The 14,691-nt window shown below is 37.9% G+C and overlaps 1 protein-coding gene and 1 pseudogene across 4 annotated transcripts in view; one reads left to right on the top strand and one right to left on the bottom strand.

Annotated features, from left to right (window-relative positions):
- The window catches only part of TESK2 (testis associated actin remodelling kinase 2), a 143,495-nt gene that overhangs the window by 53,755 nt on the left and 75,049 nt on the right, over positions 1-14,691 (bottom strand). The window lies entirely within an intron of this gene.
- Positions 13,130-13,351, top strand: LOC112642660 (U4 spliceosomal RNA; annotated as a pseudogene).

Raw genomic sequence — 14,691 nt, 5'->3', positions numbered from 1 at the left:
GTTCCATTTTAGGTGTAGAGATTACTTAAAAACTAGAGAGAGAGAAAGAGAGAGAGAGAGAGGTGAAGGAAGGAAGGAAGGAAGGAAGGAAGGAAGGAAGGAAGGAAGGAAGGAAGGAAGGAAGGAGAAAAAGAAAGAAACAAACAAACAAATCAAGCTTTTAAATAAATAAGATTTTGTGTTGTTTATTACAGTAATTAGTCCTCCTGGAATAAATATATCATGTAGTTTTGTCTGTATATATACCTAAAACACTGCCTTGTTCATAGTTATCCAGCAGTCTCCAAAATGGAGAATGAGCAAGATTATCCACTGAAGTATGGGAAGAAAATTAGAATTTTTACCTATATTATTTTTATACAAAAAAGAGAAAATGAGTTTTAGTAATATCTAATATGGGTTAATAATAGCACCTGGGGATATGCTCAATTGTTTTCCTAATGGGATGGTATGATAGAAGATGTCCAAGATGTCCATGTTATAAACCCCAAAACCTGTGAATTTGTTATGTTATGCTATATGGCAAGGGAATTGATTAAAATTGCAGACAGAATTAAGCTTGCTAATCATTTGACTTTAAAATAGGGTGATTATCCTGGATTATCAAGTACACTTGCAGTGTTATCACAGTGGTCTCCAAAGGTAGAAGAGGGAGGCCAAAAAGTTAGTATTAGAGGGATATAATGTGAAAATGAATCAGCTCATCTCTGGTGGCTTTGAGCATGGTAGGAGCTACAAGCCAAAGAATACAAGCAGCCACTAGAAATGTAAAAAAGTAAGGAAACAGATTCTTCCCTAGAGCCCCCAGAAAGAGCCCCTCTCAATACCTTGATGTTAGCCCAGTAAGATACACATCAGACTTCTGACCTATAGAACTGTAAGATAATGAATTTGTGTTGTCTTAAGCCACTAGGTAATTTGTTATGGCAGCCATAGAAAACTAATGATACATAATAAAAAAATGACATAATCTTATGTTATAATATTTATAGATCTAGGATAGACTTTGGGCTTTGGCTCCTTCTAAACAAGCACAAGGAGGGACGGTTGGGTGGCTCAGTCAGTTAAGCATCCAACTCCGGATTTTGGTTTAAGTCATGGTCTTAAGGTTGTGAGATCGAGCCCCATGTCAAGCCCTGGGCAGTGTGGAGTCTGCTTGGGATTCTCTCTCTTCCTCTCCCTCTGCCCCTTCCTCTGCTCTCTCTAAAATAAAGAAAGAAAAACTAAAAAAATAAAATAAAATAACAAAGCATAAGGAAAACAACATTATTATGTTCCGTGGGAGCATTTACCTTCACTCAGTCAAATATTTATTGAGCTCACAGTTCTGTTCTCAGGGTTAAACATTAAGGTTTAAATACTATCCCTCTTCAAAAGTTTATTACCGAGAGAGAAGAGAGAGAGGTGTGACAGCAATCTAAAACACATCTAGGGGATCCCTGGGTGGCGCAGCGGTTTAGCACCTGCCTTTGGCCCAAAGCGTGATCCTGGAGACCCAGGATTGAATCCCACGTCGGGCTCCTGGTGCATGGAGCCTGCTTCTCCCTCTGCCTGTGTCTCTGCCTCTCTCTCTCTCTGACTATCATAAATAAAAATAAATAAATAAATAAAACACATCTAGCTGTTCTCACTCTGGAAACACACACACACACACACATACACACACACACACATAAAACACTGACACTGCTGTTAGTTTTGGACCTGTTCGATATTACATAATAGGACCTAGTAAGAATTCTGTGGTTATTATATCAAAGCTGTCCAGAAAACTACTACTTGTTGCTAACCTATAATACACATAGAAACTGTGCTGTTTTATATGTATCATCTGAGATTAAATTACCCTCATTTTTTTCTCTAGGAAAATGAGGTTCAGAGCATTTAATGATTTGACAAAGGTTGGAGAAGTACTGGAATCTGGATCTGTTGGCTCCAAAAGCTATGTTTTGTTCTGTGACAAAGGGTATGGAAGAGAAAAGACCAGTGGTTCAATAATAACTTCATTTTTGGGGCGCCTGAGTGGCACAGCAGGTTAAGCAACCAACTCTTGGTTTTGGCTCAGGTTGTGATCTCAGGGTTGTGGGACTGAGCCCTGCATATGGGGCTCCACACACAGCACAGAGTCTGTCTGAGACTCTCTCCTTCTGCCCCTCCTCCCCATATGCTCTCTCTCTCTCTCTCTCTAAAATAAATAAATCTTTAAAAATAATAACTTCTTTTTTATTCATAAAAAATAACTACCTATCTGTAAATCAATGAAAATCTAACTAGTTTGTTTTACAAACCTTTCTACTGCTAGCTTTGAGCAATAGGCAGCATCCATGTTGCAGGAGTTCTTCAGACCTTTACTGGTTTTCCAGAAAAAATGTCTGGCTCCAAAGTTATGGTAAATACAATAAGAGGTCTGAAATAAACTTATAATATAATATTAAAATGTGAGTAGGATTTTTATATTAATATGCTTTCTAAAATGCCTACATGTGAAATCTACTTATACTGGTTTGCTTTTCTTTAAAAAAGTTTTTCCAGGAGTTTTGTTATATTTTTATCTGATTTCCTCCCATAATTGAAAGGCCCTACAACATATCCCCCACCAGATTCCACTAAGCTTTAATATGCGGCACTAAAATGAACAGCAGTTCATTTTAGCAGTAGCAGTAGCAAGCATTGCATTCTACTCCCAAATAAAGCAAAGTTACCACCACTCTCTTGGACCAGAAAAAATTACCAATAACCAAAAAGGAGAAGAAAGGGCAATGCCTCAGATCTCAAGTCCCAAAAGAGCTATGAATCTAGACCCATAAAAAAAGCAGTAATATCTTTTGGTAAAGCTTGCTGCAGTTCAAACGTGTTTTAGAGGTATTACATCATGGAAAACTGGTTGTGCTAGGTCCTAGCTATGAGAACCCAAAGAAAACTCAGCTGAACAGATATTAACCACCAAAGCCTCACATCAGGTGACACCAAACAGGGCTGGTTCAGTCTGGCGTTCTCTTTTCTGTCCACAGTTTTATAGTCCGATTTTAAGATAGCTAAAGGCAAATAAACATTGCTCGGCCATCACTTAGATCATGTAGATAATACTACATATAATAACAAGAGGACCAATGAAAATTATGGTCTCTTCTACTTTTTTCTAGTGAAACAGTACAAATATTTTAAAAATTAAAAGATCTGCTTGTTTATAAATATTAAACTAGTTGTTTTTTTAAAAAGATTTTATTTATTTATTTGAGAGGGGGAGAGAGAAAGAGAGAGGACAAGCGGTGGGGAGGGGCTGAAAGAGAGGGACAGGCTGACTCCCCGCTGAGCAAGGAGCCTGATGTGGGGCTCAATCCCAGGGCCTGAGCTGAAGGCAGATACTTAACCAGTTGAGCCACCCAGGCGCCCCTTAAAGCAGTTTAATAGATTTTTAAAATCCTAGATTTCTGAGAGAAAACAAATATTCTCTATCTTAAACAACAACTGAAAGTAAACTGAGACTGATAATTAAACTCATTCTTTAAATATTTTACTCCACAGAAAATCTTAAACCACCTTGCTCAAAACTGACATGCAAACAGCAAAATACCAAATCTTCTGGCAAAGGCAGAACTGTTAATACATATATGTTCCCAAAATGTTTTGATTTTTTAATCCGGGAAGTTCAGAAGAGAACTAATATCCACAAATCCAAGTATCCAGATTGTCTCGCCAAGCACTGAAAATGCTTCCTCCTTCCCAAATGTGTCCTTTATTCTAAGATGACTCAAACTAACACCCAAGTAGCAAAATATAAACACAAACTTCGGGCAGCCCGAGTGGCTCAGTGGTTTAGCACAGCCTTCAGCCCAGGGCCTCCTGATCCTGGAGACCCAGGATTGAGTCCCACGTTGGGCTCCCTGCGTGGAGCCTGTCTCTCTCTCTCTCTCTCTCTCTCTCTCTCATGAATAAATAAATAACATATTAAAAAAAAAAAGAAATGTTTACTCTTGTTGACAAACTGAACACCAATAAAAAATAAATTTATTAAATAAATAATAAAATAAACTCGAACTTCGATTTATGTGAGCATACTTCTGAAGCACTCTCACACTATTTATTTCTTCACCCTCTCCCAAAGTAGAAGAAATGTATAGAGGAAAGAGAACAATTCAATCTAAAAAAAGCATGTATTGGGGTGCCTGGGTGCTCAATTGGTTAAGCAACTGCTCAGGTCGTGATCCTGGGGTCCTGGGATCGAGCCCCACATCAGGCTTTCTGCTGGGTAGCCTGCTTCTTCCTCTCCCTCTGCCTGCTGCTCTGCTTTACTTGTGCAAGCTCACTCGCTTGTTCTGTCAAATAAATAAATAAAATCTTCAAAAAAAAAAAGCATGTCAAGAAAATGAATGTGTGCAAGGTTTGTGCTCTCTATAAACAGAACACCTAAAAAATTTTTACTACCTGTTACATATAAACTAAGTACAGTGATAGGCAAAGGGAACTCAGTAGGTACTAGAGAAATAAAGATGATGGTCCCTTCTTCAAGGAGTTCATGGACAAATAATGATAATGATGGATTACACTTACTAAGCACTTACTATGTATAACAAGTAAGTATAATAAGTACTTTACAGGTATTACCTCATTTAATCCTATGAAAACATCATGTTATAGACACTATTATTATCTCCATTTTACAAATAAGAAAATTGAGAAGACGGGATCCCTGGGTGGCGCAGCGGTTTGGCGCCTGCCTTTGGCCTAGGGCACGATCCTGGAGACCCAGGATCGATTCCCACGTCGGGCTCCCGGTGCATGGAGCCTGCTTCTCTCTCTGCCTGTGTCTCTGACTCTCTTTCTCTCTCTGTGACTATCATAAATAAATAAAAATTTAAAAAAAATATTAAAAAAAAAGAAAATTGAGAAGACTAAGTGGCTTGCCCAAAGTCACACAACTTGCAAATGCAGAGTCAAACTGGATTCTTAACTCTTAAGCTTTATGCTCTATAGCCTCAGTATATGATGCATCAGATAGTTATGACTACAGTAATAACAATAATCAAATATAATAATCGTTTAGTGCCTTGCACTGTGATAAGTTCTTTATCTCTAATTCTCTGATCAACATGGTATAGCAGTACTATTGTTACTCTACTTCACTGATGAGAAAACTGAGGTTATAGAAGTTACATAATTTGCCAAAGGTCCCCTAACTACTAAGAAACACAACTATCTTGAACCTCTCCTCTGAATTCTAGACCTGTTTATCCAACTGCCAATTTGATAACCCCTGATTTCCTATCGCCAAAACCTGTCCCCTATTCAGGCTTCTCCAATGTAGTTACTGGCAATTTAATTCTCCCAGTTGTTCATTTCAGAAGCCTCATCCTTGAGGGACCCCTGGGTGGCTCAGCAGTTGAGTGTCTGCCCTTGGCTCAGGGTATAATCCTGGGGTCCCAGGATCAAGTCCCACATCGGGCTTCCTGCACGGAGCCTGCTTCTGTCTCTGCCTCTCTCTCTGTGTCTCTCATGAATAAATAAAGCCCTTTTAAAAAAAAAGTCATCCCTGGGATCCCTGGGTGGCGCAGCGGTTTGACGCCTGCTTTTGGCCCAGGGCGCGATCCTGGAGACCCGGGATCAAATCCCATGTTGCGCTCCTGGTACATGGAGCCTGCTTCTCCCTCTGCCTGTGTCTCTGCCTCTCTCTCTCTCTCTCTGTGACTATCATAAATCAATAAAAATTAAAAAAAAAAAAGTCATCCTTGACTCCTTCCCTCGTACCAATACCCTACACCAAATCCATTAGGAAATCTCATTGCCTCTACTAAAAAAATACCCAGAGATATCCAGAACCCAACTATTTCTACCTTCATTGCTACCACACAGTCCAAGCCATCATCAGCTTTCTCTAGATAATTGCAATAGTGTCCTTAGTTTTTATCAAATATACATTCACATACCTTCAAATAAGTATATAATGGAAAAAAAAACCAGTCCCTTGGCCCGCCATATCACTGCTGAATCCTATTCCCCAAAGGGAACCACTCTTAACTCTTTCAGCTGTGTCTTCTATTTATCATCATAGCTCTAGCTATCTACTGATTATGCTGCTATTTCTCACCTTCTACTGACTTTCCAGTGTGGACACTAAGGATTCAGCCCTCTTAAATTATTTCCCTTCCAATATCTGTATAAGACAATCTTGGGTCTCCGAAACAATCTACATATTTAATGAAATCCCCATCAAAAACAGGATTTTTCGGGGCACCTGGGTGGCTCAGTGGTTGAGTATCTGCCTTTGGCTCAGGGCATGATCTCGGGGTCCTGGGATGGAGTCCAGCATCAGGCTCCCCACAGCGAGCCTCCTTCTCCCTCTGTCTATGTCTCTGTCTCTTTTTCTGTGTCTCTCATGAATAAATAAAATCTCAAGACCCCAGGATTTAAATCAGTTAAAAAAGATTTTAAAACATAATATAGGGACGCCTGGGTGGCTCAGTGATTTGGCGCCTGCCTTTGGCCCAGGGCGTGATCCTGGAGTCCTGAATCAAGTCCCACATCAGACTCCCTGCATGGGGCCTGCTTTTTCCCTTTGCCTGTGTCTCTGCCTCTCTCTTTCTCTGTGCCACTCATGAATAAATAAATAAAATCTTTTTAAAAAATAAAATAAATAAAAATAAAAGATATTATAATACACATTTATGACAAATTTTAAAAAGAGAGAGAAAAGAAAGGAAGTCATAATGTCTAGAAAGAAATGGGTAGAAAAACGACAGCAGGGGCAGCCCCGGTGGCGCAGCGGTTTAGCGCCGCCTGCAGCCCAGGGCATGATCCTGGAGACCCGGAATCAAGTCCCACGTCGGGCTCCCTGCATGGAGCCTGCTTCTCCTTCTGCCTGTCTGGCCCTCTTTCTCTGTGTCTCTATGAATGAATAAATAAAATCTTAAAAAAAAAATGATAGCAGAGTGCCTGGGTGGCTCCGTTGGTTGAGTGCAATTCAGCTCAGATCATGATCTCAGGGTTATAAGAGTGAGCCCTGAGACTGGTCCATGCTCCAGTCTGCTTGTCCCTCTCCCTACTCATTTGCCCCTCTTCTTTTGCCCCTCCCCACACTTGTGCTCTCTCTCTCAAATCTTTATTTATTTATAAAATAAATATTTGTTTAAAAAATCCTAATTTTTTAAATTTTTTTTATTTGACAGAGAGAGAGAGAATGAACAAGGGGAGCATCAGCCAGAGGGAGAAAGAGAAGCAGACTCCCCATGGAGCAAGGACCCATATGTGGGGCTCAATCTGAGGATCCTGGGATCATGACCCAAGCCTGTGTCTCTGCCTTTCTCTCTCTGTGTGTCTCTCATGAATAAATGAATGCCATCTTTAAAAAAACAAAAGAATTTTATGCTTAAGCTTTATGCTCTATAGCCTCAATATATGATGTCTGAAGCCTTGGGAACAATTAGTGGTAGACATATAACTAAGTAAATGAAGAATCAGGCAAAATACAAGAAAATTATGCAAGAAATAAAATGTAGTTATAATACATTATTTGGTCTCATGGTAATTATCAGTCATAATAATATAAATGATTTTACCTAAGATTGTCTTTTTTTCCAAGTTTTTTATTTTAATTCCAGTATAGTTAATATACAGTACTATATTCATTTCAGGTGTACAACCACTGATGGTTTGAATAAGAGTGTAAGGGAAAGATATTAAGAATGACTCCTTGGGGGATCCCTGGGTGGCACAGCGGTTTAGCGCCTGCCTTTGGCCCAGGGCGCGATCCTGGAGACCCGGGATCGAATCCCACGTCGGGCTCCCGGTGCATGGAGCCTGCTTCTCCCTCTGCCTGTGTCTCTGCCTCTCTCTCTCTCTCTCTCTCTCTGTGACTATCATAAATAAATAAAAAATTAAAAAAAAAACTTTAAGAAAAAAAAAAAAAGAACTGACTCCTTGGTTTTTTAGCCTAAGTAATAATAGCAACAATGGCAATTCCATTTGCTGAGATGGGAGAGGAAAACATGGGAGTGCGATAGAAAAATAATCAATAGTGGTCCATAATAGGTGCTCAATAAATAGTAGCCATTGTTTACATTAAAAATCATCTATATATCTCAATTTCATCTCAATAAAAAGAATTTAAAAAAAATCTTTCTAGGGTTATGCTACTTCACTACCTACACACAATGACATAAATATTACTCAAGCTTATTCATATTTTAGTTTACAGAATTTTTCTGGTTATATGAAATTAGACACAGTCCTAAGTCATTAGACCTTCTACCTTGGCACAGATAAGAGAAAAAAATATTAAGACCTCTTTATTAACACGCTAATGTTATAAACTTTGTTTTGAGGGCTATACTGAGATTCTTTCACCTAGTTACTTACTAGAATTGCAATGTTAAAATCAGAAAGATCCACTTTAATCCAGCATTTTTTAATTGCTTCCCATTTGTTCTGGACCACATGTGTGTGTATGTGCACGTGCCCCCCGACACACACAAACACATGTACACCCCAGATATTTTTATTTTTTATTTTTTATTCTTTTATTTTTTATTCTTTTTATTTTTTATTATTTTAATATATTTTTTAAACCTCATCATTTACAAATTATTCAACATTAATTCACTGCGGATTTCTAACCACTGATCTGGTCCATTCCCCTAGTTTAACAAAGGAAAAAAAAAAGCCCAGAGGTTAAATAACTTGTCCAAGAGAACACAATTAGGAAATTGTGGAGTCGTGTTAAGTGCATATGAGCAATAATGGAAGATAAAGCTAGAAAAACAGATCAGAACTTAATTGTCAGTCCAAAGGATTTTCGACTCAGTTCTGAAATAAAAAGTTTATAAGAAATAAGCTATGCAATTAGAGCCATGTATATCAGGAAGAGAGAAAAGGGAAGCAAAAAGACAGGAAAAATAATTCACTCCAGGCAAAAGTCAAGAGGGTTCAACCGACAAATGCATAAAGGAAAGAACAGATGCAAAAGTCATTGAAGATTTAGAATCAAGATTTATCAAATCAGATTTATCATCTGATTAGAAGGACTAAAAGTAATAAGTAAAGATGAGTTCAGAATTTTCAGAATGGATAACTGGAAAAGTAGCTATCTTAATAACTGAGACTGGGAAAACATCCTGCCACATTCTCATAGTATTAGCTGATACTCTAATGAACTGAAAGCATACTCTCCATTTTAACAAAATGGCAACCAGATTGTCACAAATGGCTTTTTAAGGGGAGCTAAAACAATTCTGAACAAAAATTAGTAGATAGGAAAATAAATTCAGAATGTGGCCTAAAAAAAGGAAGCACAAGAATGTGAAGGAATCTAAAAGAAATATTCAATTTCTCATGGCATGAAGAATAACAGAGGTATGAGAACGAATCTTGGTACAGATCCTCAGAAAGACCATTGGGGAGTGGAAGTGAGCAGGGCATGGAATTGGATTACAGATCTTGAGCATAACACTTCCTGGCATAAACAACCTTATTCACAAGAGGCTCAAAGGATCAGTCCATGCAGTCAACAAAGTACTTTATTGTTCCTTGTTTTAACTGATAACTTAGAGCAACTGATGATAAAAGAACCAATCTTAACTGTATCCGTGTATTTAAAAAAAAAACATATACACAAATAAAATATACACACCTATTGCCTCTATGACTTACCAAGACCATTCTTTTCCTTCCAACGAGAAATATTAGGAGAGAGAAAGATAAAAGGAAAAAGAGGAAATAGGGAGGTTGGGGTCAAGGAAAAGAGAAATAGAACTGCAAAAGTTCAGCTCACTAACTCCTGCTGGGCACAAAATAGCTGTGCCAGCAGAGGACCAAGGTATGCCCAAAGGATTAGATGCCTACCATCTGGCTGGTCATGCAGATAGCTGTCTTTCCCAAGTAGACTTTCCAAATCACTAATGCAGCAATTTTCGATCCTTTCTTTGTTTTCAAGCAGGAAACTCTTCAAAATTCTTATACAGAAGTTTAACATAAAACAGATAAAAAGTAGAGCAGCTCTGGCTGGATAAAGCAGAGGGGGAAACCAAAAGCCTCCTCTGCTTGGCAGTACCCCTCCCCTCCAGGGATCAGCCTCTAAGGAAGCATGTCTGAAAAACCTAGAGTTCTGAGAGATGGATTTTCCCCAATTTAAATCAATAATCTCGGTTTGATAGAAAAACTTGGTTCATATTCCTCCCTCAGCTTCTGCATCTATAAAGAAGAACTTGCTTTGTTTTTTGTTTTGTTTTTTAATTTATTTATTCAGAGAGAGAGAGAGACTGAGAGGCAGACACAGGCAGAGGGAGAAGCGGGCTCCATGCAGGGAGCTTGACGCGGGACTCGATCCTAGGTCTCCAGGATCAGACCCCGGGCTGCAGGCGGCGCTAAACCGCTGCGCCACCGGGGGTGCCCTATAAAGAAGTACTTGTAAGAACAAGTGTGCTTGTGTCACAGCTTGAAAATAGACTAAAAATAATAGTAGACTATTAATTATTAGTCTATTAGACTAATAATAGTAGACTAATAGTAACAAAAAGTTTAAATTACAAAAAGTATTAACAGTAAATGTGTAAGTCAACTAGAAAAGTATTTAGGAAAAAATTTAAAAAAAGAAAAGCATTTAGGAAATAAAAATTCTAAGTATTTTTGAGAATGGAACATAGTCATGCTTAGTTTCATATTTAAGGCATCCTAGTAAAGTACAATAAATGTTTCTACTGTTATAGTTTGTACTCTTCAGAATAACGAAAGCCAAAAAGACTCTGCTTCTTCTAGGCAACAGGTAGGACCGTTTCCTTTTGTTGTATTCAAAATATACAGTAAAAGTGAAGACACAAAAACATGAAAGATTTGAACAATTAGAAGCTTCTTTTATTTTTTTATTTAAATTCAATTTAATTAACATATACTGTATTATTAGTTTCAGAGGTAGAATTTAGAAGCTTCTTTAAAAAAAAAATGACATACAAAAGGAGGGAAACTGAGTGGGGAAATATTAGAGAGGAAGACAAACCATGAGAGACTCTCCTAACTCTGGGAAACAAAGGATTGCAGAAAGGGAAGTAGGTGGGGGATGGGGTAACTGGGTGACAGGCACTAACTAAGGAGGGCACATGATGAGATGAGCACTGGGTGTTATACCATATGCTGGCAAATTGAATTTAAATAAATTATTTTTTAAAATAATAAAATAATAAAAAAGTAAGTCTATTTCTAGGCTTTTAACCACAGTATATTTGAGATCAATGGCTCATACAGAACAGAGTCATCATCACAGTGTAAACCCACCATGGTTAACAATAATTATAATAATTTTCATGTATTATGTACTTTTATGGATTATAACAGATCCACAGGCTATTCTGTACTATCTTATTTGCTGGTTTATTGCCAAGATCAAGACAGAGTTAATACTACCTTTTATATAATAGAAAATTTAGCTGAGAGCAAAGAATACTACTTGTTGAAAGTTAAATGGGTTATTCCTGAGCAATGAAACCAAAAAGAAACAAGCTAAGAAAATAGATCAAGAGGACATCAGAATAGGAACGGTATCATTGGTCTCATCACACCATGTTTCCAGGCTGTACAAATGTATTAAGCAAAACAAGAGCAAAGATCTAGATGGACTTTAGCCCAGTATTTCCCAATACAGTAGCCAGTAGCTTCATGTGGCAGTTTAAATCCAATAAAAAAATTCTGTTCCTTGTTTATGCTAGCCACATTTCAATGCTCATTAGCCACATGTGGCTTTGGGACAGCACAGATAAAGAACATTCCTATCACTGCAGAAAGTTTTATTCAACAGCATTACTCCAGCAGAAAACCTTTGAATGTATTAAAAACAGCAGCACTCGACAAATGTTTGGTGAATGAATGAATGATAAAAGACATGCTCCCATGGGCCATTATAACAAAATAAAAACTAGCCAGAGAAAAAGAAACTAATAATAGTAGCTAACATTTATTGGGCATTTAACATAAGCCAGATATTATTCTAGGTGTTTTATATGTACTAATTTAATTAACCCTCAACAACAACTATATGATGTATTTACTGTCATTACTCTCATTTTATAGATGGAAAAACTAAGATCAGACAGGTTAAGCAACTTTCCCAAGATCTACGATTTGAATCCAGGCAGCATGATCTAGAATCTAGGGCCCTTTTATTTTTAAGATTTTATTTATTTATTTATTTATTTATTTATTTATTTATTTGAGAAAGAGCACGAGCAGTGCGGGGGGAGGGGGTGGGGACAAAGGGAGAGGGAGAAGCAGACTCCCTGCTGAGTGAAGAGCTGGACTCAGGACTCAATCTCAGAACCCTGAGATGGTGACCTGAGTCGAAGTCAGAGGCTTAACCAGCTGAGCCACCCAGGTGCTCCTAGAGTCTGCATTTTTAATCATTATACTATGCTATTCTACTTCTATCATATAATAACTGTATTTAATATTTTTGCTGTGATAGAATAAAAAAATGTTTAAGATTTTGTTTATTTATTCATGAGACACAGAAAGCGAGGCAGAGACATAGGCAGAGAGAGAAGCAGGCTCCCTGCGGGGAGCCTGATGAGAGACTCGATCCCAGGACCTTGGGATCACAACCTGAGCCAAAGGCAGATGCTCAACCACTGAGCCACCCAAGTGCCCAGAATAAAATTTATTTTAAGTCATTCTTCCCATGTATTCACCAGTCAAGTTCACAGTAAAAAGAGTAAGACAAGTAGTGAAATTAAAAAAGACTGTCAAGAAATATACCAAATGTTAATGATAGTTTGATCTCTATGCATTGAGATAAAGGGCAATTTTTATTTTCTTGTTTTGCTAACTCTGTTTTCTTTTTTTTTTTTTTTTTAATTTTTTTTTTATTTATTTATGATAGTCACAGAGAGAGAGAGGTGCAGAGACACAGGCAGAGGGAGAAGCAGGCTCCATGCACCGGGAGCCCGACGTGGGATTCGATCCCGGGTCTCCAGGATCGCGCCCTGGGCCAAAGGCAGGCGCCAAACCGCTGCGCCACCCAGGGATCCCGCTAACTCTGTTTTCTAAGTGTTTCATAGTGATGATGTATAACTTTTATAAAAACAACAAAAACAATAGAAATGTTATTTTTTAAGTAATATGAAAATACAATCAGCTTAAAAATTCCTAAGCAAGCTCTGCGCAGTGGCAGTATCGTAGCCAATGAGGTTTATTTGAGGCACGATTATTGCTAATTGAAAAATTCCTAAGCAGAATATCAAGACTCATCCATCTCACTCTCAATAATAGAGGCCCCCTAACTACTCAGAACCCAATACACAGCATAAAATATCCTCTTTTGGGCTTTATGAAAGCCATTCCTGAATAATTGTATTACGTTTCCACCTTTATCAATACTATGCTATCGAATCCTCAGTTCTTCTAGGAGAAGCATGGTAGAAAGAGTCCAGGCCTCAGTCACAGACTGTGCCCAACACACAATCTCTTAGCCTCAATTCCTTCAATGGTGATTAATTGTAAAAAATAAATTTTTAAATAGGTAAAGTACCCAGCATACAAGCCTTCATTAAATGGTGGTTTTCCCATTTTTGTTATTATTAGCCAAATGGGTTTTTATTCACTGATTCCTCAAAAAGCTTTGCACTTTCACCTCTGTGCTTTATTACTGTTTTGCTTCTCTTTTCAGAGATCATTCTCTCTATTCTAAAATCCTATTAGGGACGCCTGGGTGGCTCAGTGGTTGGGCTTCTGCCTTTGGCTCAGGGCATGATCCCGGAGTCACAGGATCGAGTCCCACATCGGGCTTCCTGCGTGGAGCCTGCTTCTCCCTCTGCCTGTGTCTCTGCCTCTCTCTCTCTGTGTCTCTCATGAATAAATAAATAAAATCTTTAAAATAAAATAAAATAAAATCCTATTAAAATTCAAGTTCCAATTTGAGTTAATCCCCTCCAAAAAAATCATCCCTGACTCTGCCAACCTAATATGATCTCTCACTCCTTTGAACTTCCATAACATGTAGTTTATTCTTCCCAAGTGGTGAGGTCCTAGTTGATTTTATTAGTTCTCTTTTCATATATGTAAGTCCTAGATCTCCAGTAAGAGTGCAAACTCCTTCCTACTGGCAGATATTCCATTTTATGCATATCTATATACCTTTCTGGTGTCTGGCAAATCACCAGGCTTATACTAAAGGCTCAAAAAAATGTGCTAATTTGATTTATGCATTGAGAAGAAAGTCATCATAATAAAAATACTGGCTGAACATTTTTGTAGTAGACTAGGAAGCCAAGAATTCTATATAAAGGTAGAAAATATCAAGTAAGCAGTATAATCTAATTCCATACTGTACTATCACTGATCAAACATCTGTCTTACTTATGCTGTATGATTTCTCTCTAGTCTAATATAAATATAAGCAGTAAATGACCCTAAGTAAATAGCACTTTTAACTTTTTAAAGAGTCTTACACATAAACCTTGGTTAAAATATATATTGGCTCAAATTGTCTTATTAGGTTTTCATTTGAAAACACACTCATCTCACTAAAAAAAAAAAAAATCAAGATAATTCAAGTGAGAAAGGTTCAGATACTGATTACTAGAAAGTGATGATTATATAACTGTATAACATATAAAAATAATTATCCTCTAAAAAGGTAAACTAGGGGCACCTGGGTGGCTCAGTAGGCGAAGTGTCTGACTTTAGCTCAGGTCATGGTCTCTGGAGTCCTAGGAT

The sequence above is a fragment of the Canis lupus genome, chromosome 15, assembly GCF_003254725.2.
Source record: "Canis lupus dingo isolate Sandy chromosome 15, ASM325472v2, whole genome shotgun sequence".
NCBI lineage: Eukaryota > Metazoa > Chordata > Mammalia > Carnivora > Canidae > Canis > Canis lupus.
The sequence above is the reverse complement of the archived record's forward strand: the minus strand, read 5'-3'. Positions and strand labels throughout refer to the sequence as shown.